The 6227-nt window shown below is 36.7% G+C and overlaps 1 protein-coding gene across 3 annotated transcripts in view; it reads left to right on the top strand.

Annotated features, from left to right (window-relative positions):
* The first annotated feature begins 248 nt into the window (after positions 1 to 248).
* LOC126466399 (adipocyte plasma membrane-associated protein Hemomucin-like) overlaps positions 249 to 6227 on the top strand; it is a 115284-nt gene continuing 109305 nt past the window's right edge. The window contains exon 1 of one of the 3 annotated variants that reach the window (XM_050096383.1): positions 249 to 272. The gene's annotated coding sequence lies outside the window, so the exon portion shown is untranslated. The other 2 variants (XM_050096384.1, XM_050096382.1) reach the window with 2 other exon arrangements.

Below are 6227 nucleotides of genomic sequence, written 5' to 3'. Positions count from 1 at the left end.
ATTTGCTCCAACTTGCGAAAATTTCCGTGTAAACCCTATGATTTGCCTTCTCAGAATTTTTGCGCAGATAAGTCATAGTGCGTGAACTGTGAACTGCTCTTGAAATAAACGAAGAGATTTACCCATGGTTGACCAGTTCGATTCGTCGATATTATCGATCTGTGTGTGTGGTCGCGTTTTACTGGTTGGGTGAATATTTTCAATTTTCGATAGTACTAAGTCACCACCAGCTGTTATGTGCTGGAAATTGCAGAAAACGCAGAAGCACTTGCGTGCGTAACATGGAATTAAAAATAACTACGAAAGAGGAATGTGTTACCGAATTGTTAATTTGCCGACCTGTTGGTTTCGTGGATGCTTCATAGGGAGATAACAAGCAGTTAAGACAGGGTACCGTATCTGTCGAATTTAAAAAAAAAGAAGTGTCGCGAAACTGCGACGAAACAGGCATCGTTCAATAGTAATTATTGTAATGGACACTTAACGAGCTGATCAAGTCGACGATCTGCCCTTTAACATCAGCATGGACTTCGGAACATAAGTCACATATTGACGACATTGTTTATCACAATCTCAATACGAAATTATCAATTAAATGTATATAATCACAGAGTGACTAATTCGTCGTCGTCTGCATTAGATTAGCTCTCCTGTCAACACGAGTTGTTAATGAGATACAGCAGAAGCAATTTAAGAACTTGTTTGTCATCGGGCCATACGGAGAATTGGAAAGTCACGCTCCTGTTAACGAGTATTTAGTTGCGTGGAAGTGCGGAGGTAGTGCGTGCGGCGAAAAAATTTTGAATGTTTATCTGCCTCCTTTCGCAGTACTTCATCCAAAGGTTAGACGTTTTATATAGTAATGTATTATTTACATGTCAGCTCTTAACAAGAACGCCGAGATCACTAGTCCATGGGACAACAATTGCGGAAGTGCGCAAGCAGTATACCTATATAGGAGTTAGATCACTCTTGTTATTGCAACTTGATTATCTGAGCAGAGTTTTCATCCCAAACGTAACAACAAATTCTTAATGGCGTGTTTGCCAGAAATATATTATCGGAATGCCACATACGAGCCTGAAACTGCTGTTAAAAGCTTTTGGGTATGGAAGCACCCTCTTAATTGTCTTCAGACAGCCACACATTACGTCGCAACAATTTACAGTATTGTCTAGTGAAATAACTGCAATCTTAAAAAAAAATCATTTAAAAGTTTTCACTTTCATTTATTTGCTGTGTTGTTAACCGATCGTATAGCGGTATCTTTAAACATCTGTAACATTTCGAACGCATTTTCGAGGAAGGCAAGCAGCAGATTGTTACATGTTCCAGAATGAATTCGTTTTGCAGAATTGTTTCCACTCCATTTTATAAATGATCTACAAATACCAAGAACTGTTGCAGATCTTTATCACCATTTCATCTGAAGATGTTCAAGCATTTGCCAAGGCTGGTTCTTTAACAAAACCAGTTGTGATGAATTTCCCCAATATGTATATAACTGAGCTGTCAGTGTTTTAACAAACCCTTAAACACAAAGAAATAAAAATAGCACCTAGGAACAGACAACGTCCCTTCAGCTCTTCAGATCATTAATTCGAATTTAGAACTTGTCACAATAACTTAGTAACCCACCCCTATTAAGAGTTTCACATGCTGTTTACATTCTGTGGACACTCATCCTCTTACTCTCTCCTTTAAAACTTTACGATTTCCTTTGCTGAAGAGAGGTCATATGCCAGTGGGGGTTAATTTATGATAGACATACACACCAATCAATTATTGCTCAAGTATTTAAATTTTTTGAATCTGTTGGTGTTAAAAACTACTGAGATGACATACCAAGACTGCAAAAGGCTTTCTGTGAGTGCAGTATGTTCAGTGTTGGATTGTGTAGCCACTCGTTGCTGCAGAGAAGAACCAATTTCTTGATGACACATAGCCCTATATCCAGAAGTAGTCACTCACAGTGCTGGGTTACAATTAAAAAAAAGTGTGGACTGTCTTAAGGAATTAAATAGGCTGCTGTTAGAAAGCTCTTCATACTATTTTACGTTAAAAGTATAGTGTTTTCCCAAGAGATTAAACATGAGAGTTTTGGTTATATGTGGCTGTAAGACTGCTTTAACGGACATGGTTTCTCCCATCTGCAAGGAGTGTGCAATTTGTTGCACTATTCAAGTGTGCGTGATGGACTGACAGAAAGCATGCCTTTGCAAACACTGCAGAGGCTGTCTTATTACACTATAGTGGACGGTTGAATCTTTGAATTGACCCTTAAGGTATACATGGATAGCACAAATGGTAATACACTATCCATGAAATACAAACATTTGTGTTTTAACCCCACTCTGTACATAGTTTCTAATTCGTTACATGTAATCAACTTAATATATACTCTGTAAAAGGAAGAAAAATTTTCATGCCATGACAGACTCTGCTTGCTGTCCATTTAACGCAACTTCCATATTTTTATCAATATTGTGGTTTCTAGCCACCATCCACAGTATTTTCTTAGCATTCTTCTTTAGTCCTGCTGCAATCCCCTTCTACTCTGTTTTGTGCGTGTGTGTGTGTGTGTGTGTGTGTGTGTGTGTGTGTATGGGCGGGGGAGGGGGGGGCATGCGTATTTATTTATTCATCCGTGGAACAATAAATATTGTATGGATGTCGTCAGATTACAACACATGAGCACACATACATTTACAATTAAACAGGTTTCTCATATTTTGTGTAGTTTTTATAACTAGTCATACGCATATTTATAATTACATAATATTTTGGCGATAATGTCATATGTTGCTAATAATCTACATCTATGTTAAATATTCTTTTACACTATAACAACTTTTACTTACTAAAAAGGTTTTAAGCTTTTGTCTGAAAGTGAGGGGCTTATTTATTTCTTTAATTTCTTGTGGTAATTTGTTATACAGTTTTATCCCATTATAAAATATACTTTTTTGCGTCTTTGCCTTGTTATTTCTATCTAGATGGAGGTGGTGACAAGCTCTTGTTTCATGGTCATGTATTAGGCTGTTTGTGTTGTACATGTTGAGATTTTTCTTAATGAACATTATGTTCTGAAAGATATACTCACAAGAAGCAGTTAGAATTCCTAGCTTTCTAAATAATTCTAGACAGTGGGTCCTGTTGTTGCTATTTGTTATTATCCTTATGGCTCTTTTTTGTACTTTGAACATAGTTTGTATGTTACTGGCACTTGTTCCCCAAAACATGATCCTATAGCTGAGGACTGAGTGTAGATATCCGTAATATGTTATTTTAAGACAGGTATTATTGCATACCGGTGCAAGGATTCTAAGAGCATAGCATGCTGTGGATAATTTCATAGCATGCTGTGGATAATTTCTTTGCCAAAATGTTGACATGGTTTGTCCATTTCAGTTGGCTGTCTACATTCATACCTAAGAATTTGGTACTTGTTACACATTCTAATTCATTATTATTAACTTATATTCTAGTGGCATTGTGTTTTTTGTTCAATTGGAAGTTAATATAGTTAGTTTTCTTTACATTTAGGGTTACTTTATTTTTTAATGACCAGTTGTGGACATCATTGAGAGCCTCGTTTGCTCTTTCTGACAGTTGTGTTGGATTTTCACCTGTTATTACTATGTTGCTGTCATCAGCAAAAAGTATTTTTTCGCCATGTCTGATACTTTGTGGGAAGTCGTTAATGTATATAAGAAACAATATTGGCCCTAGCACACTTCCCTGTGGGACGCCTATATTCATATTTTCTGGGTCAGACAGGTGTTTTATAAGGGAATTGTTTGAAACTTGTGATATCTCAACTCGTTGAACTCTGTTTTCCAAGTATGATTTGAACCACTTCTTTGTCACACCTCTTATTCCTATTTGCCCTAATTTATGAAGTAAGACTTTGTGATCAACTGTATCAAAGGCCTTGGACAAGTCTAAAAAGATACCACTTACATTTTTACCTTTGTCCAGTGCTTCTAAAATTACTTTAGTGAACTGTGCTGTAGCATATTGTGTGCCTTTTCCGGGCCTAAAACCAAATTGGTCATTGGAAAGAAGATTGTATTTATTCAGGTAATTTAGCAGTCTCTTTTCGACTAGTATTTCTATTATTTTAGAAATGATAGACAGTATAGAGATCGGCCTGTAGTTATCTACATTTTCCACATCTCCGTTTTTAAGGATAGGTATAACTTTTACTTGTTTAGGTACTCCGGAAAGTATCCAAATTCGAAAGATTCATTAATTATGTCTGTTAATGGGCCCTTTATGGAGTCTATACAATCTTTAATTACGCAGACTGGGATTTCATCAAGTCCTACTGAAGTTTTATTTTTTATTTGGTGTACTACTAGTGCCACTTCCCTTTCTGTAGTTGGCAAGAGCACCATTGAGTTTGTTGGCTGGTTCTGAGTAGGTAAATCATACGTATCTGGAAATTTCTGCTGTAATTTTTTTGCAATACTACTGAAATATGAGTTTACAAAATCAGCTAATTTTTTAGGGTTACCTTCTGGTACATCTTTGTTTTTAATATGTGAATTGAGGTCCTTTTTAGCAGAGTTAGATGTTTCCTGTTTGACGATGTTCCAGGCTGCTTTGCTCTTGTTTTCAGCTTCAAGTAAAAATTTTGTTGTTTGAAAGTTTTTTTGCGGCTAGCAACACCTTTCTGTAAATTTTCCTGTACTTTTTGTAGGATTGCAGAACTTCTGGGTTAGATTGATTATTTTTTATGGAGTTGAGATATCTAAGAGTTTCTGAGGATTTTTTGCTACCTGTAGTCACCCACTGATTTTTCTTTGTAGTTTTAATTTGATAAAGAGTTTTGGGAAACATCTCTTCAAATCTGAGTTTGAAAATTGACATGAACTTGATAAATTTCTGATTTGCGTTGGTTTCTGCATAGACTTCCCTCCAATCTTCATATTCTAGCTGGGATTTAAACTGATGCAGGGCTGATTTGGAAAACATTCTTTTGTATGTACAAAGTTAAGGAGGAGTTTCTACATGAATGTTAGTTTTTAAGATCTGGCAGAGGTGGTCTGCTAGGCCCAGGTTTTGGACAACAATATGACATTTTTTACTATCAATATCTGTAGCTACATGATCTATAGATGAGGAGGATTCTTTCGTTATTCTAGTTGGACAATTAACAAGGGAGGATATTCCATAACAGCTTAGAATATTCACATATATGTTGCTAGCCTTATCAGGCTTCATCATATTAATGTTTAAGTCACCACAGATAATTACATTTGCTTTTGGTCCAGAAACCTTGTCTAAGCTTTGATTCAGTTTTGAGAAGAATATATCAATGTCTCCACTGGGAGAGCGGTACACACAAAATATGACTAATTTTTTTGCTAGGCCAGGTCCTATTATTTCAACAGCGGAAAGTTCGAAATGTTTGTCCTCACCTAGATCTAAAAGATCATATCTTACTTTAAATGACATACCTTTTTTTACATAGATACTTGAACCTCCACCATTCATTGAGTTTCTGCTATAGTAACATGCAAGGTCAAATGAGGCTAATGCAATGTGTTCAGTTTGCTTCCCTTTGCACCAGTGTTCAGTGATACACAAAATTTGGCTATCAAATTTTTCCAATTCTACTTCTAGCTGTTGTGCTTTGTTCTTTATGGCTTGAATGTTTTGGTGAAACACTGTTAGGCATTTGTTTTCACTTATCTTGGTGGCGCCTTTCCTTTTAAACCTGATGCTAAACAATCCTTTAGATGAGCCGGTGGCATGGTTATTCTTCTGTTGATGACAGTGGAGGTGAGTCTGTTGCCAGTTTGACTTGGAAGTTGGTGTATCTGAAGGTATCTGCCTTATGTTAGTCTTGTAACTGAGGCCAGGTACCAAAAATCCTGCAGAGTTGTAAGTTTCCTGGTTCTTGTGCTTCTTCTGTTTGCTTCTGTTACTGCTGATGATGGAGAAGCTGGTGAAAAGTCTTTCACTGTTGAAGACTGAGGAGCGGCCAATACTGATGAAAGGTCATTGGCTGTTGGCACATCAGGCGTTTTTTTCTTGTTAATGATGCAGTTGCGTAGTATGTAGCAGCATCTGCTGAAGTTGCTTTGGAAACTTCTGTCCTAGTTGAATCATTTATCTCAACTGTTTTTGAAGAAAGTGGAGATTCTAGTGCTGGACCTGTTGTCAGTGATTCAGTTTCATTTTCTTGTTGGAAATTTTCAGTTGCTGTGTTTGGTGGT

Source organism: Schistocerca serialis, chromosome 1 (genome assembly GCF_023864345.2).
Source record: "Schistocerca serialis cubense isolate TAMUIC-IGC-003099 chromosome 1, iqSchSeri2.2, whole genome shotgun sequence".
NCBI classification, from domain to species: domain Eukaryota; kingdom Metazoa; phylum Arthropoda; class Insecta; order Orthoptera; family Acrididae; genus Schistocerca; species Schistocerca serialis.
Note: the sequence above shows the minus strand (reverse complement) of the source record. Positions and strands in the feature narration are given on the sequence as shown.